Source organism: Octopus sinensis, linkage group LG25 (genome assembly GCF_006345805.1).
Source record: "Octopus sinensis linkage group LG25, ASM634580v1, whole genome shotgun sequence".
In the NCBI taxonomy this organism is placed as follows: Eukaryota; Metazoa; Mollusca; class Cephalopoda; order Octopoda; family Octopodidae; genus Octopus; species Octopus sinensis.
Window position 1 is genome coordinate 5,967,386 of NC_043021.1, and position 26,596 is coordinate 5,993,981.

Sequence of the window (26,596 nt, forward strand, 5' to 3'; positions counted from 1 at the left end):
GACTTTTTCTATTCCTGAGCGCTATACTAATACATTTGTTTGTTTGTACTCCACCTGCCTTTTGTTTATTTTCGTAAACTTTCCCTTTATATCATCATCATCATCATTTAACGTCCGTTTTCCGCGCTAGCACGGGTTGGACGGTTTCGACCGGGGTCTGGGGAGCTCGGGACTGCCCCAGGCTCCAGCCTAGTCTGGCAGTGTTTCTACAGCTGGATGCCCTTCCTAACGCCAACCACTCCGCGAGTGTAGTGGGTGTTTTTTACGTGCCACCTGCACAGGTGCCAGAGGGGTCTGGGATCGGCCACATATATATATATGTATGATATAGGGTAAAGAATCATTAATTTATTAATAATTGTATACCCTGTATCTATAATGATAATTCACTCCCTGTTAGTAAATTGCAGTTTTTCTGTGTTACTGCTTGTAACAAGGTTGTAACAAGGTTGAACAAGGACAGATACGGAATTACTCATTACTCATCTATATAAATTCGGAAATGCTGCCTCTTATGTTATGTTCAATGTCGCTTGATTGAGCGTGCATGCGTTTGTTAGCATTTTCAGATTTATAATCTAGAATATCACGCTGAAGGGAATGAATTTTACACCATTCTAATCCCGAAACGCATACATGATTAACTAAGCCTGGTTGATTTCGTTATTTTCTCTCCTTTTAGCTTATGTAAGTTACAAGTATTACTGTCTGTTGTGATATATTGTTGAAGAATTACTAGTTTTAACTGCTATTTCTACATTTTGGTATGTGGTGAAGCAATTTTTGCTGATCCCTTGTGTGTGTGTATATATATGTATACATATATATATATATACAGGGTGTTCCAAAAGAAACAGTGCACTGAACATTTTCATAGGTATACATAAAGAAACAGTGCACTGAACACAAGAAAGGATATTTATAGTTGAAAATGTTTTCCCAAAAGATTTTAAATATTATATTTAGATAATTTAGATATCTAAATTTTAGATATTTATATTAAATATTCTTTTGTTTCAGGGACCCTTTGAAAATGGTGCTTACCTTACAAGAAAGGATATTTATTGTTGAAAATGTTTTCCGAGATGGTGGCAAATACACAAAAGAAGTGCAAGAGTCATTTCAAGAAAAATTTGGTGCAGAACGTTTGCCGCATCGAAATTGTGTTTCCGCTTTGTTGCATAAGTTCAAAAAAACTGGAAGTGTTCAAGACAAACCCAAAAGTGGCCGCCCAAAAGTCGTTACAGATGCAGTCTTACAGAATGTTACCAACAAACTGCAGAGGAGCTCACGAAAGTCTTTGAGGCGTTTGTCTCAAGAAACTAGGATATCTCTAACATCAACTCACCGAGCAGTGCATCAACTTAAATTCTTTCCATATAAAGTGCATGTTGTTCATGAACTGAAGCCTCAGGATTCAGAAAAACGCGTACTCTTCTGTCGGTGGTTTGAAAATTTTATTCTAGAGAAAGGTGAAAACATTTTAAACCATACATTCTTCAGTGATGAAGCATGGTTCCATTTGTCCGGGTACATGAACAGTCAGAACTCTAGAGTGTGGTCTACAATAAATCCTCATGCTCTGTTTCAGAAACCACTCCACGATCAAAAAGTTGGTGTTTGGTGTGCTTTGTCAAGGCGGCGTATAATTGGACCTATCTTTTTTGAAAACACCATCACATCTGAGTGTTACATTCATAACATCCTGGAGCCATTTTTTGATCAACTGACGGAGCAAGAAAAGCAACAAGGCTGGTTCCAGCAAGATGGTGCAACTGCACATACGGCTCGTGTCAGTATGGCTGCAGTTGGTGATGTCTTTGGGGATCGTGTGATCTCTCGTGGTTTGTGGCCACCTCGATCACCGGATTTAACACCTCCTGACTTTTATTTGTGGGGCAAATTGAAAGACTCAGTGTATGCAGACAATCCTCGAACTACGGATGAACTGAAGCAGAAAATAACAAGTGTTATTCAAAACATCAAACCTGATGAACTTGAGTGTGTTTTTCAAAATACGCAGCGTCGCGCTCGTTTATGTCTGCAGGTGAATGGCGCACACTTTCAACAGTTATTGTAGATCATATCTTACTGCACGAGTCAATCCTCAATCGTACTTTAGTTGATAAGGTATTGAATTTGTGAATATTTGCAATAAATAGTATTTTTCTGTGAGTTTTGTTTCTTTGGGTTATTAGCATATTCCTACTGCACTGTTTCTTTTGGAACACCCTGTATATATATATGAGACTTGGACGGATGTCAACCAGTTCCTGCACTGCCTCAAACTTTGCGCCTTCTACCACGCGTCTCCGCAGCATCACGACAATCAGGATTGCTTTTTGGAGCTGGGGTGCCTCCGTCGCCGCAATGACATTGTCATCAAACCGGCGGACAAAGGCGGAGCAGTGATGGTGTGGCGCGCGGATCTCTACAGGGAGGAAGCGCTCAGCCAGCTTCAAAATCCCCTCTTCTATCGCCTCCTCCCCTCCTCTTCCTACCAACAGCAAGTGTCCTTCACTATCCACGAACTCATCTCCTCTTCTGCTTTCCCCTCCACCGCCACCAACCTCATCGTCCGCACCTCCATCTATTTCCTTCCCAAAATTCATAAGCCCAATACCCCTGGCCGCCCCATTGTTTCGGCCTGTAATTGCCCAACTGAACACATTTCCCTATATCTTGACTGCATCCTGTCCCCTTTAGTCAAAGCCCTCCCTTCCCACATACATGATACCAACCACACCCTCCGTCTCTTCAATTCCTTTTCCTTCCCTTCCAGCCCTTCACACCTCTTCTTCACCCTTGACATCAAATCACTGTATACGGTAAATCCCCACAACGACGGTCTCCTAGCTCTCCAACACTTCCTTAACCGTCGTCCCGACCCCACCCTCCTCCACCTGGCAGAGCTTGTCCTAACCCTCAACTGTTTCACGTTCGTCGGGGAGACGTACCAGCAGGTGTCCGGGGTCGCGATGGGAACGAGAACGGGCCCCAATTTCGCCAATCTCTTTGTTGGCTACATTGAGGCCCAAGTATTCTCCCAATTCTCCGACCCCAGAATTATACAGAAGCAAAATTCTGGATCGGCCAAAAAATAACTACATTACAGGCCGAACCAGCCACCTTAGAAGAATTTACCGAGGTGATAGATATCGGCGACAAACATCTACCAGTTATGGTAGAGGGCCGCCAACCTAGGTGCTTCCTATGCGGCAAAAAGGGACACCTCAGGAAAAGTTGTGAACTGGCAGAGATAGAGAGAATGGTCAAGTGAGGGATGGATAGCAGCAGCATCAAAAAGAAAGCACAAAAATCCCTCCCCGGAAAAAGGAAAAACCGAGAAATTAAGAAGGCAAAAAAGCCGGAAAACAACATCAACAACGCTTTTGTCGCAATCCGAACAGTGGAGAGTGAGGTGACGAGGCGCATCGAGACACACCACCTGCAGGATATAGAGGTGGAAAACAAGTTAAAGAGGAAACTAATAAAGATTTACAAAATAAACCAAAAAACATAACGTGTTGGCGAACGATTTCAGGTGGGACGTGGGCCCTCTGCGGATGGAGGTCTCGAACCGTCTGTACGAGGGTCTCCTCAACAACAACGGCCTACAGAAAGATCTCGTCTACATATGCGATGTACGATCAGGCCCCGATGATAAAAGAAAATCGTACATCAGAATGACCTCAAATAGTTTTAAGACTTGCTGGTACACCCACACACATTCGTTCCGGCGACCTGACAAATCTAACCAGACTACTCTCGCCGCCCATATCTGGCACCTTAAAAGGAACTCCATCCCCTTCAAGATCAAGTGGAGACTACTCCAGAGAGCGCGTTCTTACACGGGAGGCCATACTTGCTGTGACCATTGCATTTCTGAGAGCTTGGAGATCTTATTCGCCAAAGGCCCTCTCCTCAACAAGATCTCGGAACACTCCTTGCCCCCTCAACAACAACTGCCTACAGAAAGATCTCGTCTACATATGCGATGTACGATCAGGCCCCGATGATAAAAGAAAATCTTACATCGGAATGACCTCAAATAGTTTTAAGACTCGCTGGTACGCCCACACACATTCGTTCCGGTGACCTGACAAATCTAACCAGACTACTCTCGCCGCCCATATCTGGCACCTTAAAAGGAACTCCATCCCCTTCAAGATCAAGTGGAGACTACTCCAGAGAGCGCGTTCTTACACGGGAGGCCATACTTGCTGTGACCTTTGCATTTCTGAGAGCTTGGAGATCTTATTCGTCAAAGGCCCTCTCCTCAACAAGATCTTGGAACACCCCCCAAACTGTATGCACAAAATCTATGCAAACTACAAAAATTATAGACCCACCCAACCACCCGATTGACGACACCCCCCACCACACCAGTCTGTGACGAACAAGAAGGGCGATGTGGTAAATGAACCTGAGCAGATGTGTCGAACCTTTCATAGAACTCACTCCTAATACTTCATAAAGATAGCCACACTCTCTAGGATGTCTGGAAAACATGTGATTTAGCTGATGAATACGGGACATTTGTATTTGCTGCAATATTTGCAGCTTTGAATAAAATTGTTCTTAGTATGAAACAATTGTACTAAACTACTAATCCATTCTTGTTGCTTTTCTCTTGGTTTTAAATTTCAAACTACTAGCCAATCAAATTAATCTAAATAATCATTACCTAGTGGTCAGAATTTCTAAACTCATAGTTATTTTGATCTTGAAAGGATGGACTTGGTGCAAACTTAACTGTATCTATTATTATTAATATTAATATTAATAGTAATTTTTATTGACTTTTATAGCTTTATAATTTTATGAACTGAACCATGGTTTTAATTATTATTTTTCATCTCCCTATGTGTTAGTTTTTAAAAACTATTAGCCAAATATGTTTAATAACTGTGCTTATTAATATTAATATATACACTGATATATATTTTGTTTTATTTTGTTTTGTTTACCTTGCATTATTGTACCAATGAGTATTATATTATACAAGTGTAGCATTATGAAGTTTATGCATAAGTTTTTATATTTTACATTTTTATATTTATATGTATATGGAAAAATAATTTTTTCACAATTATAACAAATTTAATTCTCTGAAGAGGCCGTGGGGCATCCTTGTTAATGCCTCATTTATACCTGCCTTTATGGCTTATAGGTTAAATGAGGTATGACTGCCCTTGCTGCCGAAACAGCTGTCAGATTTGATTTAATTACATATTATATTTGAAATGTTATACTTATATCTCTTTGTCTATTTACCTTTACTGTATATTTTGTATAATGCCTTTACTGATATGTAATGGTGTAATAAAGTATTGATTGGGTATCATCTGATAGTTGATGTTTTATTGATTTAAGTATGTTTCTCCATTTTCTAATTTTGTAGTATATATATATATATATATATATATAAACGAACACCACAACCCTCTTTTCCAAAACTCACCCCAGTTTTCAGAGTTGGCACTGCCAATGTTGCTAGGTCTAGTGAGATTGTAGAAATGCTTGAAAGGAGACGGGTTGATGTATGCTGCATACAAGCAGTAAGATGGAGAGGAGCTTCAGCTAGGATCCTCACAGGCAAGGCACATAGGTATAGTCTTCTGGCAAGGTAACATGAATGGTGTAGGCATACTCTTTGCAGAGAAATGGGTGAATACGGTCACAGAGGTTGTTAGGGTATGAGATAGAGGGCTTAAGCTCAGGCTAGTCCTGCAGAATAGCACAGCTACAATTTTCTCCGCCTACGTCCCACATGCGGGACTACCAAATGATCAGAAGGACCACTTTTATGATACCCTTCAGGCTACCTCAAAGACAAGTGGCAATGACCTCAGCTTTGTAGCTGGAGACTTCATTGGGCATATTGGGCAGGAATCTGGTATCTTCACTAGGGTACATGGTGGCCATGGTATTGACACTCAAAATGATGAGGGAACCAGGCTACTGGAGTTCTGTGATGCATGTAACCTTTTAATCTGCAACACTGACTTCAGTATATATATATACAGATCTGGCGCGATTGTCAATCACAGAATATAACTGGCTACTTATCCATAGGATTATAAATATATAGTCGCGAACTTTCCTCTCTTCTTATCTTCTACCAGCTCTCAAAATACACAGTCACTTTCTTTCTCTATTTCTTCTCTACCCTCTATCACACTATTAAATTTTAAATATAATTAGATAGATAAATAAAATATCCAACATGTCCAGAACCTGGAGAAGTGACGAATTGGCGTTGTTCCAGAGAGCCTGGCAATGCGCCGACGGAGATAACCCTATGCACTTGTACAATCTCACATTGGCATGCTTGATGCCATCTTTGACAACGAACAAAGTAAAGATGGCAAGGATGGAGACGCGGGTGCTGATGAAAAAAGTCACCCCCACCTGGTAGACACCCATGAAGAAAACTCCATGGCGTTGTTCCTGAGAGCCTGGCAATGCGCCGACGGAGATAACCCTAACAATATAATTACGGCTGCGCTGAAGACCGGCAGTTATAAAAGGACAATAGCTCAGATAGAGTGGAAGAAGCAGGAGTTCATACGCTCCTATGCACTTGTACAATCTCACATTGGCATGCTTGATGCCATCTTTGACAACGAACAAAGTAAAGATGGCATGGATGGAGACGCGGGTGCTGATGAAAAAAGTCACCCCCATCTGGTAGACACCCAGGAAGAAAACTCCATGGCGTTGTTCCTGAGAGCCTGGCAATGCGCCGACGGAGATAACCCTAACAATATAATTACGGCTGCGCTGAAGACCGGCAGTTATAAAAGGACAATAGCTCAGATAGAGTGGAAGAAGCAGGAGTTCATACGCTCCTATGCACTTGTACAATCTCACATTGGCATGCTTGATGCCATCTTTGACAACGAACAAAGTAAAGATGGCAAGGATGGAGACGCGGGTGCTGATGAAAAAAGTCACCCCCACCTGGTAGACACCCATGAAGAAAACTCCATGGCGTTGTTCCTGAGAGCCTGGCAATGCGCCGACGGAGATAACCCTAACAATATAATTACGGCTGCGCTGAAGACCGGCAGTTATAAAAGGACAATAGCTCAGATAGAGTGGTAGAAGCAGGAGTTCATACGCTCCTATGCACTTGTACAATCTCACATTGGCATGCTTGATGCCATCTTTGACAACGAACAAAGTAAAGATGGCAAGGATGGAGACGCGGGTGCTGATGAAAAAAGTCACCCCCACCTGGTAGACACCCATGAAGAAAACTCCATGGCGTTGTTCCTGAGAGCCTGGCAATGCGCCGACGGAGATAACCCTAACAATATAATTACGGCTGCGCTGAAGACCGGCAGTTATAAAAGGACAATAGCTCAGATAGAGTGGAAGAAGCAGGAGTTCATACGCTCCTATGCACTTGTACGATCTCACATTGGCATGCTTGATGCCATCTTTGACAACGAACAAAGTAAAGATGGCAAGGATGGAGACGCGGGTGCTGATGAAAAAAGTCACCCCCACCTGGTAGACACCCATGAAGAAAACTCCAGTGAGAAACCTGCCCGGGAAGTAAACATAAGTGCAAGTGATCCTACCAGCACCAAAAGCCATGGAGACGAAAGAACCAAAAAAGGAGGAAAAACTAAAAAATGAAACAGCCAAGGATAGAAGCAAACCTGACTATCCATATACCAAAAAGAATGGAAACAGACAGCGCACACGGGTGTGCAGGTTCTACCTGAGAGGTGTCTGCTGGCATGGAGAGGAAGGTGCACGCGGGCTTTTTAGCACATCGGGGACCCTGCCGCAGAGACACGAAACAGGTCAGAAACCAACTACCAAAAGGAAAAGGGATGGTCCACGCACCACCTGCCCCAAAACGGAGGTACGCAGATGTGGTGTGTGCTACAAACCGCCAACATGTTATTGAAAGGGCAGCTGCTGAACAAGAATCTTTTTTGTGCATGGCACAAGATTGTACAGCAGCTGACCTGGCTCCATCAAACTCAAACTCACAGATGGGACTATCCGCAATACACAAGACCACCACAGCAAATAGACCCAAGGAGGACACCGCTGGCAACAGCATACACCTCACCTCGATGCTCCTACTGAACATCAGAGGACTGCTAACACTCAGTAACAGGACAAAAATCCCGTTCCTGAGAGATTTTGTTGCATGCAATCAAGCCTTATGCATAGCACTAACGGAAATGCACCTGAAACCGGATATAGCAGATGCGGAGTTACAGGATCAAAGGGTGAAAAAACCAGGAATAGAAGTGGAATTGCAAAAGATGGAAACAAACAGCGTACACGGGTGTGTAGGTTCTACCTGAGAGGTTCCTGCTGGCATGGAAAGGAAGGTGCAGGCTGCCGCTTTGCACATCGGGGACCCTGCCACAGAGACACGAGGCAGATGGACAAACCATCAACACAAGGAAAAGGAATGGACCACGCACCACTTGCCCCAAAGCGGAGATGTTGTGCGTGCCACAAACCACCAACATGATGTTGTCAAAAGGGCAGCTGCTGAGCAACAATCTTTTTTGTGCATGGCACAAAAGATTGTACAGCAGCTGACCTGGCTTCATCAAACCCAAGGCCGCAGGTGGGACTACCCACTATATACCAGACCACCACAGCAAACAGACCCAGGATGACACCACCGGCAACAACGTACACCTCACCTCGATGCTCCTACTGAACATTTCTGTCTCGAATCAGAAATTGGCTTCAGAATTAAATAACCCTTTCTTCACACTTTAAAATATATATATATTTTAATATATTTTCACTCATTTTCTTTCTCTTTTTCCACCTTCCTTCTCTCCCCGTCTGTGTATATGTGTATGTGTGTGCACGTGTATGTATGTGTGTGTGTGTGTATGTATATATGCATGGATGTGAACTTTCACGAACTTTAGATAGATAAATAATCTTTCCCCTCTTTCTTACCCTCCCATCTCTCCTCTTTCAGATACTCCATCTTCTAATTAGCCTTAAGATGAAATAACGTTTAATACTGTTTAATATTGTTTAACATTGTTAATAATTTTTCAGATACTCTATCTTCTAATTAGCCTTAAGAATAAACAACGTTTTTACCCACACTTTAACATCTAATTTTTTACCCACACTCTAATATCTTTCTAATTAGCCTTTTTACCCACATTTTAAATATTTGTTAATATATTTTCAGATACTCTATCTCCTAATTAGCCTAAGATTAAATAACGTTTTTACCCACAAACTTTAATATTGTTAATATTAATAATACTCTATCCTCTAATTAGCCTTAAGATTAAATAATGTTTTTACCCACACTCTAATATAATATTAATATTGCTAATATATTTTCAGATACTCTATCTCCTAATTAGCCTTAAGATTAAATAACGTTTTTACCCACAAACTTTAATATTGATTGATTGATTGATTCCAGTTCCAGCCTATGAGCTGTGGCCATGCTGTTAATATTTTTTTTTTTTTTCCCAAATACTCTATCTTCTAATTAGCCTTAATATCTTCTTGTCTTCTCTCGAACATGGTTAGATAGATAAACAAATAGACAGATCATCCAGCATGTCCAGAGCATGGAGACCTGACGAACTAGATTTATTCGTACGAGCATGGGGGTGCGCCGGCGGAGATAGCCCTAGCGAGGTGATTGCGGCTGCGCTGAAGAGCAAAGGCTACAAGAGGACAGCAGCTCAGATGGAGCGAAAGAGACGGGAATTAGTGCGCTCATATGCGCTTATACGGTCGCACATTGGCGCACTTGATGCCATCTTTGAGAACGAGCGGGGCAAAGATGGCAAGAATGGAGACGATGAAAGAAGTCACCCCCACCTGGTGGACGCCCGGGAGGAAGTTTGGAATGAGAAACCTGCCCGGGAAGTGAATCCAGGTGCAAGTTCTCCAACCGGCAGCAAAGGCCATGGAGACGGAGAACCCGGTGAAGAGGTAGAGGGAGGAGGAAGAACTAAAAGAAGGGCTGGTAGAGCTAAAGGAAAAGCTCAAGCAGGACCAAAGGGTGAAAAAACCAGGAATAGAAGTGGAATCACAAAAGATGGAAACAAACAGCGCACACGGGTGTGTAGGTTCTACCTGAGAGGTTCCTGCTGGCATGGAAAGGAAGGTGCAGGCTGCCGCTTTGCACATCGGGGACCCTGCCAGAGACACGAGGCAGATGGACAAACCATCAACACAAGGAAAAGGAATGGACCACGCACCACTTGCCCCAAAGCGGAGATGTTGTGCGTGCCACAAACCACCAACATGATGTTGTCAAAAGGGCAGCTGCTGAGCAACAATCTTTTTTGTGCATGGCACAAAAGATTGTACAGCAGCTGACCTGGCTTCATCAAACCCAAGGCCGCAGGTGGGACTACCCACTATATACCAGACCACCACAGCAAACAGACCCAGGATGACACCACCGGCAACAACGTACACCTCACCTCGATGCTCCTACTGAACATCAGAGGACTGCTAACACTCAGTAACAGGACAAAAATCCCGTTCTTGAGAGACTTTGTTGCATGCAATCAAGCCTTATGCATAGCACTTACGGAAATACACCTGAAACCGGACATAGCAGATGCGGAATTACACATACCACAGTATTTTGTACTACGGACTGACAGAAAAGAAAGGAGTCATGGAGGAGTTGCTATGTACATCCGTGAGGACCTCACACCCCAGGTCCTTTTGTCATACACAAACTCGGTGTGTGACACACTAATTGTACATATAAGGCAACTTGGTGTAGTTGTGTGTGCTACATACCGCCCTCCAGGTGCCCCATGGACCATGCACTACCTGCCCCAAAACGGAGGTACGCAGATGTGGTGCGTGCTACAAACTGCCAACAAGAATCTTTTTTGTGCATGGCACAAAAGATTGTACAGCAGCTAACCTGGCTCCATCAAACTCAAACTCGCAGATGGGACTATCCGCAATACACAAGACCACCACAGCAAATAGACCCAAGGAGAACACCGCCGGCAACAGCATTCACCTCACCTCGATGCTCCTACTGAACATCAGAGGACTGCTAACACTCAGTAACAGGACAAAAATCCCGTTCTTGAGAGACTTTGTTGCATGCAATCAAGCCTTATGCATAGCACTTACGGAAATACACCTGAAACCGGACATAGCAGATGCGGAATTACACATACCACAGTATGTTGTACTACGGACTGACAGAAAAGAAAGGAGTCGTGGAGGAGTTGCTGTGTACATTCGTGAGGATCTCACACCCCAGGTCCTTTTGTCATACTCAAACTCGGTGTGTGACACACTAATTGTACATATAAGGCAACTTGGTGTAGTTGTGTGTGCTACATATCGCCCTCCAGGTGCCCCAAGCCATGTAGACAAAATAGAAGAAGTTCTAGTCACATTAGAACGACACATAAGTGTACTTCTCATGGGAGACTTCAATCTACCCAATGTCAGATGGCCCGAGGGCCTACTCTCCCAGGAATGACACGATGTGAACGAGGACAGGCGAGGTCCCTCCTGAACTTCATCAACACCCTGTACATGGAGCAAGTAATACTCCAACCAACCAGGGCAGGTAACACACTGGATCTCTGCTTCACAAATAATATGGATCTCATCCATAATGTGAAAGTGACACCAACACTACTCTCAGATCACAACATGGTAGAGCTGACCATGTACGGGCCAAAGGAAAGCATGGACATGCAGCCTACAAGAAACTCTCAGAATCTTTCCAGCTTGAACTTCCATAAGGCAAACTGGAAACAAATTGAGAAAGAGATCCTCAAACAAAACTGGCCTGAATGTCTCTCCTCGCCAGACATCGACATGAAACTTCAACAATTCATGTCTGTAATGCAAGCCATATGCTACAAATGTGTCCTAGAGAGAAAGGTTACTGTACACAAGAACAAAATCCTCAGAGAGAGGAAAATTCTAACGAGACGGCGTACAAAAGTTTCAAATCGCCTAAACATACAAATTGAAAGCAGTGAAAAGTCCCGCCTGAAAATAAAACTGTTGGAAATTGAAAAATGTCTGCAACTCTCCCATGAAAAGGAAAGAGCAGACAAAGAAGCCTGGGCTATAGACAACATAAAATCTACAGGTATGCCAAAGAAACAGCTACGGTGCACTGTAGGATAGGGCCACTCTTTACCACTGCAGATATAAAATCAGAGGCAGCGATGATTGATTACATAACACTTTGAATTATTTATTTATTGAGAATTTGTACAGACAGTTTGAGCCGTCGCCCTTGTGAATCGGACTGCAAGCATTGTGCAGGAAGAGAAGAACATAGTAGCGGGTGCAGGCGTACTGTAGTGACCGGGTACGTATCCACTGGAGAGTTACGGAGGAGACAGCTGGAGGATGCCGACTTGGGGCCGGTGGTGGAGTGGCTGCAGCAGGGAACAGCGAGACCATCTTGGGAGGAAGTATCCAGGTCCGGCCCCGAAACTAAAAGCTATTGGGGCCAGTGGGACCTTCTTCGTCTGAACGACGGGTTGCTTGAGGGGCGCTGGGAAACGCCCAATGGCCTGAGTAAATATTGGCAGTTGGTGATCCCCAGGGGGATGAGACCTGAACTGTTGGAGGAGGCCCACAACCAGATCACAGTGGACATCTGGGGGTCAAGAAGACGCTGAGTCGGCTGCGGCACAGGTTCTATTGGACAGGCATGCGTCGGGACGTTCAGGAATGGTGTCGATCTTGTGATGTATGCTGCGCCAAGAAGGGACCGGGGAGGCGGGGTGGGGGTGTGCCCCTCTGCAGTTGTACCAGGTTGGTGTGCCCATGGAAAGGATAGCCGTGGATATAGCTGGACCGTTGCCACTCACGGAAAGAGGCAACAGGTACATGTGTGTGGCCATGGACTATTTCACAAAATGGCCTGGGGCATATGTCATCCGTGATCAGGAGGCCACATCCGTTGCGCAGGTGTTGGTAGACCAGTTCTTCTGTGGGTTCGGTATGCCCCAGGAGTTGCATTCCGATCAAGGTAGGAACTTTGAATCGGCTGTGTTCCAGGAATGTTGTAGGCTGTTGGGGATTAAGAAGACCAGAACAACCCCAATCAGATGGGATGGTGGAAAAGTTTAATTGGACACTGGGGCAGGAACTAGCCAAATACTGTGTAGACAGACAGTTGGAGTGGGACTTAAAGCTGCCCGCGCTGCTGCTTGCTTATCGTTCCGCGACGCACGAGACGACTGGCTATACGCCTGCAAAGCTGATGTTGGGCCATGAAGTAAGGCTCCCAGTTGATCAGGTGTTGGGAAGACCTCCGGGAGAGGAGCTACCCAGGGAGACCTCCAGCTACATAAAACATTTGCAGGAGACGCTGACTGAGGTACACCAGCAGGTTAGAGAAGCCCTGAAATTTTCGGGGGAAGTAATGAAGCGTCAGCACGACACCAGGGCTAGTGAGGTCGACTTCAAGGAGGGCGATGAGGTGTGGTTCCACAACCCCAGGCGGAAGAGAGGGCAGTCTCCGAAGCTGCAGAGTCCTTGGGAGGGGCCTTACACGGTGGTGACTCGTTTGTCCGATGTAACGTACAGGATTCGGGGAGGCAGGAGGTCTTCCCCGAAAATTGTACATGCGAAACGTCTGTGGAGGTACCATGGGCCTGGCCGGTTCAGCTGGGGCTCACCCTTGGAGGTGCGAGTTTAGTGTGCTTTTGTCGGGTCGACAAAGCTTAGGTAGTGGGTAGTGCTATGAATGGTTCAATCTAAGGACAGTTGGCTGCGACCTACTTTGGAATATATCCATTGTCCTGTCAGATTCAGGTGGATTGATTGGTTCTGGGTAGACCTGCGACCCCTTTCAGGTGAACTAAAGTTCGTTCTAAACACCCCTTAAAAAGGAAGAACCTTGAGCTGTAAACACAGTTGGCCGGAAACTCTGCTAGAGACGAGTCAGTCGAGGACAGAGCAAGTAACAGGTTGTTTTCTGCTGAGACAGATGAAAGACAGGGAGGATTAAGGAACTAAGAGACTGCAGCGAGAGGGCTTGGCAATTACAGTAGTAATTTTCTGAAATAGTTGCAGACGGAAAAGGAACGTCTGGTAAAGTTTTGTTTGTGTTTAATTATGTTTTGATATGTGAAGAAAAAGAAGGAAAGAGTTGTGGTATTTATGTAAAAAGAATTGTATTGATACGTGATACGAAAAAAAAGAGAAAGAAGAAAAAGAGAAGGAAAAAGAATCAATGTATTGAAATGTAAAAGAAATGAGACAGTAAAAAAAGAACTATGAACTGTAGTGTTTTGAATTGATCTGATTTGAACATTATTTGATCTGAACTTATTTGTCTATGAACATTGTATATGCCTTTTTATGTGTTTTGAAACAGAACTGTTGTCTCCGGACTGTTTAAATGCTTTGATGTGTTGATTCTCTTAATTGCTTGTATTTACCTGATGTATCTTGATATGTAATTGATGTTGTAACAATTGTAATAGTCATATAAACTAGTTGTTAACGTAGCCAATTGCCTTGCCTTCTTTGTGTCTCTTCCTGCTGCTGCTGTTGTAGTTGTTGTCGTTATCTCTCTCCTCTCCGGGGTTCCGCGGCAAACTTTCCCGTTTGAGCGAGCGACGGCAGGTGGTCCGTAACAATATGTATATGTATGTATATATATATATATATATATATATATATACATTTCGTTGGAGATTGTATCTCGCCAACATCTGTATTTGTCCCCTCTACCGAAAAGGTAATTATTTCTACGCCTGCTGCTATGTTTGTTGTTTTTGCCTCATTTAGTCTAAAGTCGTATGACAACCACCGTTATATTATATTTTGTTTAACCGTTACCGTTTTCCATTTCGTTTTCGTCTCTCGTATTTACATCCGTCTCGTGCGTTCACATTCCCGTCTTCTACCAAGAAATCTAATGCTTACAGCTTAGTTTTTTTTCTTGGGGCTGGCTGGCCGAGTTGGAGCAAATATCAGAATTGAACAGCCGAAATTTGCTATGATGATTCGGTGTCTGACTGAAGATTGAAGGCTTCGAATGATTTGTCTGTGTTCCGTGTTTGTCCCTTCCTGTATTTCACGTTCTTTATATATAAAACATTTATTCTTATATATATACATATATGTATATATGATACCAAGATGGCGCCGAACTAACAACAAGTGTGTGTTAACGTGTCTCTCCTAAAGATTAAAGAAGTCCTTCCAGAGATCGATGTTATCAGAAGCGAAATTTGTCTGCAAAGTGAATATAAGTGAAAGTACAAGACACTGTATTTGAGAAGAATATTTTCGCTTTTGATATAGTATTTGCAACTAGAACATACCTCGTGAATATATGTGTTAAAAAGCACGTGTGTTACTTCCTGCAATCGAAGTGAATTTGTCTGCGAAATTTTTTGTCTGTGAAACAACAAGACACAGTATTTTAGAGAAGGATATTTTCGCTTTTGATGTCGTATATCTGCGTGTTCTGAAAGCCTCTGAAAATTTGCTGCCTAATACCAAATCGCTTAAGAAAATATAGAAAGTATCGTTAATTTTTTGCATCTACGAAATCGGAACTCTAATTCCTTTTGTTTACAAAATACGATTGAGGAATATCAAAGGTCTATCTTCCTTTCTTATAAAACAGAATCACGGTAAGTATTCTCTCTCTCAGCCAGTAAGGTAAGAAAAATATTATTTATTATCATTAGTGTTCTTTCAACCAGAAGATAATAATTAAAAAAAGATCTCTCTCCATCCACCAGACCCTCTATATCCGCTCTCACTCTCCCCTCCTCCCTCTCTCAGATCAACTTTCTCACATCTCACCCCCCTCTCAGTTCCTCAACTTCACTCATTCTCTCTTGTATCTATATACCGCCCTCTTTCTCCCTCTCTCTGCCTCTTCGCCCCTTCACAGGTCAAACCCCTTTTCCTCTTCTCCTTTTGTCCACTTATTTCTTTCTCTACACCACCCTCCCTGTCCCTTTACTACACTCTCTTGCACCTCTGTCGCGCTCCCTCTTTCAATCTCCCCCTTTTTTTCTTCCTACCTTTCCTCTCCCTGCTCCCTCTCTTGTCTCTTTTTTCCTCTTTCTGTCTCCTTCCTCCACACCACCCTCTCTGTCCCTTTACTTCACTCCCTGGTACCTCTATCCCTCTCCATTTTATCTCTCAGCCTTTCTACTCCCTGCTCCCCCTAGGGTCCACCCTCTTGTCTTTCTTTTCCACCCTGCTCCTTTACTTTCTTTCTACTACACCTCTATCCCGCTCACTCTCCTCCTGCTGACCTGCCATTCTTTCTCTTTTTTCCCTCTTTATTTTCTCTTTTTCTCTCTTCTCTCAGGACAATCCCCTCGTCTCTCTCTACCCCCCCCCGGCTTTTCTCCTTTCTCCTCTCCAGTCAACCATCTTATCTTTCCTTCTCTCTCTGTTCCTATATTTCACTCTCACTATATCTCAGACGAAAATGCCAAGAAACTGGTCTGCGAGAGAGGTGCGATTGTTAGTCCGCGCTTGGAGGATTGCTGAGGACGACTCGCTGAACAATATCATTGCAGTGGTGCTGAAGAGCAATGATTTTTCAAGAACCACCGCCCAGATAGAGCGAAAGAAACGAGAATTTATCCGTTCATACGCTCTAATCAGGCAACATGTAGACACCCTGGACATCATCCTAGGAGGTGACGGCACCAGGGAAGGCCAAAAGGATGAAGAAAACATCCAGAACCAAACGGAGAAACCTAGAACACAGGGAAACAATGACACATGTCCAGCTCCCACACCACAACTGAAGACCAAAGAGGTGCGATGGCCGCAAGTAAAGAAAAGCACCCTAAAATTGATGGGAAACAGGAGGTAAAAGGCGACAAAATCAAAGCTAAAAGAAACCCTGTCCAGAGAAAACAAAAGGACCCCAGCAAGAACTATAAGGGCAAAGAAAGAAACATCTGCAAATTCTACCGGAAGGGGGACTGCTGGTACGGCGTCGAAGGTGCGAACTGTCGCTTTGCACATCAGAGGCCCTACCAAAACCGCACGGACGCGAGACAGGGGTCCCTCCCTCGGGGAGAACAAAAAGAAAAATATAAAAGAAGGGAAAAAAGCGCACTGACCACTCCTGAAAGACGATATGCGGATGTGGTGCGCGGTAACCCAACAAATGGCCAGCTTCACCCAGATGTGAGAAGGGCAGCAGCTGAACAGCAATCTTTTTTGTGCATGGCACAAAAAATTGTTCAGCAGCTGACCTGGCTACAAGCACAAAGCTGGAACTACCACCACATAAGGCCACCACACACACCACAAAAATATTTCTACTGAATGTAGGAGGGCTGCTGCGCGGAAACTGCAAAAGGAAAATCTCATTCCTGAGAGACCTTGTGACATGCAATCAAGCTATATGCATGGCACTCACAGAAACGCATCTTGAACCCGATATAGGTGATGCAGAAATACACATGCTGCAATATGCAGTCATACACACAGATAGAAAAGGGAGGAGCCATGGTGGAGTTGCAATGTACATCCGAGATGACTTCATGCCCCAGGTCCTGCTGTCATATTCAAACTCAGTATGTGAAACTCAAATTGTACACATAAGACAACTGAATATCGTCATATGCACTACATATCGCCCACCAGATGCCCCTAAACACTCAGGCATGTTTGAAGACTGCCTAACAAAAATAGGAGAAGTCCTCACCAACCTTGAACAACACAATAGTGTATTCTTCATGAGTGACTTTAACCTCCCCAATGTGGAATGGCCTGGGGGGGGGGGGCAGATGCTCCCAGGGATGACACACCATCAGCAGGCACAGGTGGAGTCCCTGCTCCATCTCACAAATGCCTCTTTTATGGAGCAAATAGTTCTGCAACCAACAAGGGCAGATAATATACTGGATCTCTGCTTCACAAACAATATGGATATTATCCATAATGTTAATGTGATGCCGACAATGATCTTGGATCACAACATAATAGAGCTGTCTATGTATGGAACAAAAGCCCCCGTAGACACACAGCCTATACGAAGCATCCACCATCTCTCCAACTTAAACTTTCATAAAGCCAACTGGAAGTTGATTGAGAAAGAGATCCTCAAACAGGATTGGCCTGAATGTCTCTCCACACCGGACATAAACATGAGACACAAACACTTCATGTCCATAATACAAGCCATATGTGACAAATATGTCCCAGTGTGCAGGGCCTGCACACACAAGAACAAAAACAGGATTCTTATGAGACGACGGACAAGGATTGCGAACCGCCTGAGCAAGCACACCAAAAGTGGTGAGAAGTCTCGGCTCGAAAGAATGCTAATGGCAACTGAGAAAAGTCTACATCAGTCCCATGAAAAGGAGAGAGCAGATAAAGAAGCTTGGGTAATAGAAAATATAAAATCAAACCCTAAAGCTTTCTTTAAGTTTACCACAGAGACAGCCACAGTGCACCAGAGAATAGGACCTCTCTTCCAAAAAGATGGCTCTCTCACAGGAAATCCCACAAGGATAAGTGAAATACTGAACGAACAGTTCCAAAGTGTGTTCACTACACCTCTAGAACACAGGCAAGTAAACAACCCAGAAGAATTCTTTGCCACTTTACCTGCGGCCAAAGAGGCAAAAATTGAGTACATCAACATCGAAGATGATGATATCACACTAGCCATAGATGAGATTGACGCAAACTCAGCTGCTGGACCTGATGGATTCCCAGCAATCCTTCTCAAATCATGCAAATGAGCCCTTGCAAAACCGCTACAGCTTCTTTTTCAGAGCTTTCTTGCAAGTGGTAAGCTCCCAGTCAAATTGGAAGAGGGGTTAATATGCCCTATCCATAAGGGAGGTAGCAGAGCAGATGCTAAAAATTATAGGCCTATCTCTCTGACCTCACACGGAGCTTTGTGATTGAATTCGGTAGGTGGTAGTTACTGTGTGTGTATATGTGCATGTAGGTGCTTGTGCCTCTTGAGCAGTGGTTTCTTATTTGGTTTTTTGTTAGTAGTCTTTTTGGTGATAGAAGACAATGGTGGCAGTAGGATGCGTCAGGCTGCAATGTGATCTGGCAAGGTTTCCACATATGTATGCCATTCCTAACGTCAACCACTCCGAGAGTGTGGTGGGTGCCTTTTACGTGCCACTGACACAGGAGCCAGTCGGGGTGGGGGCTGGCATTGACCACGTTCTAATGGTGCTTTTTACGTGCAACCGGCACAGGGAACCAGTCGGGCGGCACTGGCAACAAACAATGTTTGAATGGTACTTATTATGGTGCCGCCGGCACAGGTGCCAGCCACGCGGCACTGGCATTGGCCATAATTACAATTTCCATTTTGATTTCGATCTTGATTTGATTTTGATTTGTGATTTCTGATTTTTGGTTTTACTTGACTCAGAAATTCTTCTCAAGCGCAACTTATCACTCTGTAATTCAAGGGTACTTTTAAAAAGGGCTGGTTATGCAACACTGGTATAGGCTACAGCTGTGATCTCACTTCACTTGCCGAGTCCTCTTAATCACGTCATATTTCCAGAGGTCTCTGTCTCTTGCCATTACCTCTGTGAGGCCCAACATTCGAAGGTCGTTTCACCACGTCATCCCCTGTCTTCCTGGGTCACTCCTTTCCACGGGTTCGTTCCACTGTTAGGGTGCAACACTTCTTCCCACAGCTCTCCTCATCCATACACATGACAATACCAGTGCAGTTGTCTCTCTTGTACACCACATCTGATGCTTCTTATGTCTAACACTTCTCTCAGGACTCTTCACTCTGCCTTGTGTGCACACTGACATCGTTGCGTTCAAATTATTTAATGAAAGATAGTCATTGTTATTTGACCGGGAAATGAATTAATCATTAGTATTTGGCAGTGGACTTGGTTATATCTTTCTTCGTTTGCTCATGGAACTACCATAATATTAGCTGTGCTGAGACACAATCATATTCATAGTAATGAAGGTTATATGTTCTTTACTCAGATTATATACAATCTATATTGATATCTAGTATTGCACCGTCAAGCACAGTGCCATTGTATCACATATATACCCAATTATCATGATAATTAATAAGCTATAATTCATTAACTCTCTTACATTTGTATGTCTGAAATGTTAACATATTTTGCCATAGGAACATCGTGTACCCTCACCTTACATTTTACACCTTGTTAGGGATCATGTTGGGGAAGGGTGTATGGAATTTGGGTTGTGGAGATGTTTTTTAGGGGACAGATTGTGTGCAGAGTGGAGGGTATACACATAAAGGACATGTCTTTATGGGCTCAGTTTCACTTAATTAGAGAGGAATGTTGATTAGTGAATTCTAGAGATGAGAGGACAGTGCCATGCCATAGATTTGGCGCAGTTATAAGAAAAGAAAGACAAAGCTAAGAGAAAACTCTTATCAAGTGTTAATTAAATGAGATAGTTGCAACATTGTTAGAATATTTAATGTGTTTTTAGAGAAAGAGAGAGAGGCAGAGGGTGGATTTAGGAATGTTAGTCTGTTTTATTGTGGACATATTGAGCTATTACATGGGACCACTGTAGAAAGTACAGATATATTGACCAAAACCATAATGGTCAACAGTTGACCAGTAACAACAGAAATTGAATGTCTCACAATAACAAGATAGAGTTTAATAAAAATAAAGATGAAGAAAGTTTATTATTAAATGTAAAACTTGGAAATATTTATTTCAGGGGCTCCAAAGTTTGAGGACAGGTGTGTACAAACAGAGGCTACATGTCAGGAATTAGGGGCTGCATCTCAGGCAATTGGTGAGTATAAAATAATAGTTCCCAATTGATTTCTTTAAGGTTTTATTCCCCCGAGTATATTGTGCTTGAAAGAATAACTGAAAACAGCTTCCATTCCTATTTTCCAATTTAACGATTATCTGTATAATAATTGTATTAAAGATATCGATTTACTGTGAGTTTATGAAATACCCATTGAGGTTAATGCTGTTGGTAATAATGTTCAAATTAGAAGACACAATAGAGTAAATTTTCTCATTTGGTCACAGAACTCATCATCATCATCATCATCGTTTAACGTCCGTTTTTATAGTAGCATGGGTCGGACGATTTCACTGGCAAGGCAGTAGGCTGCGCCAGGCTCCAATGTGATCTGGCAAGGTTTCCACATATGTTTGCCATTCCTAACGCCAACCACTCCGAGAGTGTGGTGGGTGCCTTTTACGTGCCACCGACACAGGAGCCAGTCGGGGTGGGGGCTGGCATCGACCACGTTCGGATGGTGCTTTTTACGTGCCACCGGCACAGGGAACCAGTCAGGCGGCAGTGAGAAGGACCTATGCTTCTATGGTACTTATAACGTGACACAGGAACAGGTGACAGTCAGGTGGCACTGGCATCGGTCACAACTACAATTTCCATTTTGATTTCGATCTTGAATTGCTTTTGATTTGTCATTTCTCTTATTGCCTGGTGGACTATGATGAAAATGAGGGGTTTAGGAATGATCCCTAGTGAACTCTTCTTCACTATACTCATTGCCGATCCTCACCTTACTACAGGGTCTCTTCAACTCTTATAATCGCTCGTCAATCCCTAGTTTCCGCATTAGCTGTAAAAAGGATTCTATTAAATATTCCACTGAAATTTCATAAAATCAAGGTTAACGTGGTTGGTAAAATGGATAAATAAGAATACATAATAGAGTTAATGATGTCTTTTAGGACAGAGAACTAAAACATGTTGTTGTTTATTTGTAAACAGGAGAGTTAACGAGAAAGATTTTCTTTCTTTTACTACTAAGGTCTTTCCAAAGTTTTCTGATAGGTTATTGTTATTGTTGTTGTTATTGTTATGTAGGCAGATGTCTGTCATGACATGTTGTTTAGGTACGTACCCTGAATGTCTCAGGTCAGAATAACTTTGTTATAAATTAAAGAAATTAAAAATCAAATCTCTAAGATTATAAGTATAATGATCATTAACGTTGATTAAATATTAAATTTAGTATTGAACGGTGAACATGTTTACATTTAAACAAAATATTGGTGTTGACATAAAATATAAAGATAGGAATTAAATATGAGTTCCCTGTGTGACTTGAACTCACAAATCATTGTTTGTAACTAGACATAATATACACTTATTACATTGTTTGAACAACATTTACCATCCATATAGTCATACTTTTTCTCACACTTGTTAGATTTTAGATGATATTAATGCTAAACGAGGCCCAGTTTTCTGAATGTTTCACCCTTTGGTCTTGATTGTTGCGTTCAAATTATTTAATGGAAGTTAGTCATTGTTATTTGACCAGGAAATGAATTAATCATTAGTATTTGGCAGTGGACTTGGTTACATCTTTCTTCGTTTGCTCATGGAACTACCATAATATTAGCTGTGCTGAGACACAATCATATTCATAGTAATGAAGGTTATATGTTCTTTACTCAGATTATATACAATCTATATTGATATCTAGTATTGCACCGTCAAGCACAGTGCCATTGTATCACATATATACCCAATTATCATGATAATTAATAAGCTATAATTCATTAACTCTCTTACATTTGTATGTATGAAATGTAAATTTATTTTGTCATAGGGACATCGTGTACCCTCACCTAACATTTTATATCTTGTTATGGATCATGTTGTGGAGATGATTTTTAGGGGACAGATTGTGTGTGGGATGGAGCGTATGCACATAAAGGATATCTTTATGACCTCAGTTTTACTTAATTAGAGAAGAATGTTGATTAGTGAATTCTAGAGATGAGCGGACTGTGTCATGCCATAGATTTGGCACAGTTATAAGAAAAGAAAGACAATGCTAAGAGAAAACTCTTATCAAGTGTTAATTGAATAAGATAATTGCAACATTGTTAGAATATTTAATGTGTTTTTAAAGAGAGAGAGAGAGAGAGAGAGAGAGAGAGAAGTGAGGGTGGATTTAGAAATGTTAGTCTGTTTTATTGTGGACATATTGGGCTATTACATGGGACCACTGTAGAAAGTACAGAAATATTGACCAAAACCATAGTGGTCAACATTTGACCATTAACGACAGAAATTGAATGTCTCACAATAACAAGACAGAGTTTAATAAAAATAAAGATGAAGAAAGTTTCTTTTTAAATGTAAAACTTGGAAATATTTATTTCAGGGGCTCCAAAGTGTGAGGACAGGTGTGTACAAACAGAGGCTACATGTCAGGAATTAGGGGCTGCATCTCAGGCAATAGGTGAGTATAAAATAATAGTTCCCAATTGATTTCTGTAAGGTTTTCTTCCCCCGAGTATATTGTGCTCGAAAGAATAACTGAAAACCGCTTCCATTCCTATTTTCCAATTGAACGATTATCTGTATAATAATTGAATTAAAGATATCGATTTACTGTGAGTTTATGAAATACCCATTGAGGTTAATGCTGTTGGTAATAATGTTCAAATTAGAAGACACAATAGAGTTAATTTTGTCATTTGGTCACAGAACTCATCATCATCATCATCATCATCATCATTTAACATCCGTTTCTTATGGCGGCATGGGTCGGACGATTTCACTGGCAAGGCAGTAGGCTGCGCCAGGCTGCAATGTGATCTGGCAAGGTTTCCACATATGTATGCCATTCCTAACACCAACCACTCCGAGAGTGTGGTGGGTGCTTTTTACGTGCCACCGACACAGGAGCCAGTTGAAGTTGGGGCTGGCATCGACCACGTTCGGATGGTGCTTTTTACGTGCCAACGGCACAGGGAACCAGTCAGGCGGCACTGGCAACAAACAATGTTTGAATGGTACTTATTATGTGCCACCGGCACGGGTGCCAGCCAGGCGGCACTGGCATCGGCCATAATTACAATTTGCATTTTGATTTCGATCTTGATTTGATTTTGATTTGTGATTTCTGGTTTTTGGTTTTACTTGACTCGGAAATTCTTCTCAAGCACAACTTATCACTCTGTGATTCAAGGGTACTTTTAAAAAGGGCTGGTTATGCGCCACTGGCATATGCTACAGCTGTGATCTCACTTCACTTGCCGAGTCCTCTTAATCACATCATATTTCTAGAGGTCTCTGTCTCTTGCCATTACCTCTGTGAGTCCCAAAGTTCGAAGGTCGTTTCACTACGTCATCCCCTGTCTTCCTGGGCCACTCCTTTCCACGGGTTCCTTCCACTGTTAGGGTGTAACACTTCTTCCCACAGCTCTCCTCATCCATACACATGTCCATACCAGTGCTGTTGTCTCTCCTGTACACCACATCTGATGCTTCTTATGTCTAACACTTCTCTCAGGCCTCTACACTCTGCCTTGTGTACACACTGACATCGTTGCGTTCAAATTATTTAATGAAAGATAGTCATTGTTATTTGACCAGGAAATGAATTAATCATTAGTATTTGGCAGTGGACTTGGTTATATCTTTCTTCATTTGCTCATGGAACTACCATAATATTAGCTGTGCTGAGACACAATCATATTCATAGTAATGAAGGTTATATGTTCTTTACTCAGATTATATACAATCTATATTGATATCTAGTATTGCACCGTCAAGCACAGTGCCATTGTATCACATATATACCCAATTATCATGATAATTAATAAGCTATAATTCATTAACTCTCTTACATTTGTATGTATGAAATGTAAGCTTATTTTATCATAGGGACATCGTGTACCCTCACGTTACATTTTATATCTTGTTAGGGATCATGTTGGGGAAAGGTGTATGGAATTTGGCTTGTGGAGATGACTTTCAGGGGACAGATTGTGTGCGGGGTGGAGGGTATGCACATAAAGGACATGTCTTTATGGGCGCAGTTTTACTTAATTAGAGAGGAATGTTGATTAGTGAATTCTAGAGATGGGGGGACAGTGCCATGCCATAGATTTGGCACAGTTATAAGAAAAGTAAGACGAAGCTAAGAGAAAACTGGTATGAAGTGTTAATTAAATGAGATAATTGCAACAGAAGCGGACACCACGGAAAACACTTTCTATCGTATAAAAACCAAAAAATTCCCTCCCAGGATTAAAGGCTTGGAAGATTTCGAAGCGGACCTGCTGAAAATTATGAACAAAATAAAATTTCGTAAGTCTTTTAACAATTTCCATCATAAATTGAAAAAAAGATATTAAACATATAAAAAGCCCTCCCCCAAAAAGACGCCTTTATTACTATTAAAGATCACAAAGAGAACTTCCTTTCCAACCCTAAATGTAGGCTTATCAACCCAGCCAAGTCAGAACTTGGCATTATTAGTAAAGAAATTTTAGATAAAATAAATGCGAAAATTAAGACCGATACTAGGCTAGTACAATGGTCCAATAGTATAGAAGTCGTAGACTGGTTTAAAGCCATTAAGAATAAGAAAAAAGCGAGGTTTACACAATTCGATATTGTTGATTTTTATGCTTCTATCTCTAAACAACTGCTAGATAAAGCCCTCGTCTTCACAGAAATTAGTACAAATGATAAGGACATAATCTTCCATGCTAGAAAGACCTTACTTTTCAGTGAGAATGCAAAGTGGGTCAAAAACACCGACACAGAGGGCGCTTTCGAAGTGAGCATGGGGTCAAATGATGGGGCAGGCATTTGCGATCTTATTGGATTTTTTCTCCTAGATACCTTAGGTAAGACATTCCCTGACGTACATTTCGCCATCTACAAAGATGATGCCCTTGCCTTAACAGCTAATACAAATGGACCAGCACAAGATCGTTTTAGGAAGGATATTATCCAGCTAATGAAATACTTCGGGCTTAGTATAACTATAGATACTAACCTGACGGTTGTCAATTTCTTAGACGTTTCCTTAGATCTTAATAAGAATATTTATAAGCCTTATAGGAAGCCCAATGATAGACTAAGTTACATTAATGTAGGTTCATGCCATCTCCCTATAGTATTCAAAAATTTAGTTAAAAATATTAGTAAGAGAATTTCTAGCCTCTCCTCCGATAAGGACATTTTTAATAGCGTTGCCCCAGTTTATAATAAGGCTTTAAAAGATAGTGGTTTTAGCGAAAAAATAAAATATACACCCGTTACTAGCCCAACAGTAAGGAAAAGGAATAATAGAAATAGAAAGGTAATTTAGTTTACACCCCCTTACTCACCCGAGGTGGCCTTCAATATAGGTAAAGAAAACTTAGGCCTTAGGATTACCTTAGACTCGAACTTAACCAAAGCTAACTTCCTTGACGTTACCCTCGATTTAGAAACCTTCCTTTATTACCCGTACCATAAACCTAATGAATCCCTTAGATACATAGACATTAATTCTAACCACCCCAAAAATATATTAGACAACGAATTAGATGGTCTTTTTCGACCACCCTGATGTAGCATCTACCAATAATGAAATGTACGGCTTCAAATCTAATAAGGCTCCTCCCACCAACAGCCTACTTGAACCTTTTGAAGAAGACCTCTTCCTTATGATAAAAAATATCAAATTCAGGAAAGTCAACCTACCTTTCCAAACGGACCTTAATGAGAAACTCTCGAAAATGAAAAGCTCCCCGCACCTCCATGTCCCTTCCGACAAAACAAAAAATATTTACGCGGTGATTCCCGATACCTACAACAGACTGGCTGATAACGC

General features: G+C 42.2%; 1 long non-coding RNA gene across 2 annotated transcripts; it reads left to right on the forward strand.

Moving 5' to 3' along the window:
• Positions 1 to 8,160: 8,160 nt before the first annotated feature.
• Positions 8,161 to 23,218, forward strand: LOC118767849. 2 transcript variants are annotated; one of them, XR_005003751.1, is made up of 3 exons: positions 8,161 to 8,171; positions 20,695 to 20,772; positions 23,144 to 23,218. It is a non-coding gene; the product is annotated as an uncharacterized LOC118767849 (long non-coding RNA). The 2 variants fall into 2 exon arrangements; XR_005003750.1 differs by lacking the exon at positions 8,161 to 8,171 and adding an exon at positions 13,002 to 13,012.
• The last annotated feature ends 3,378 nt before the right edge of the window (positions 23,219 to 26,596 follow it).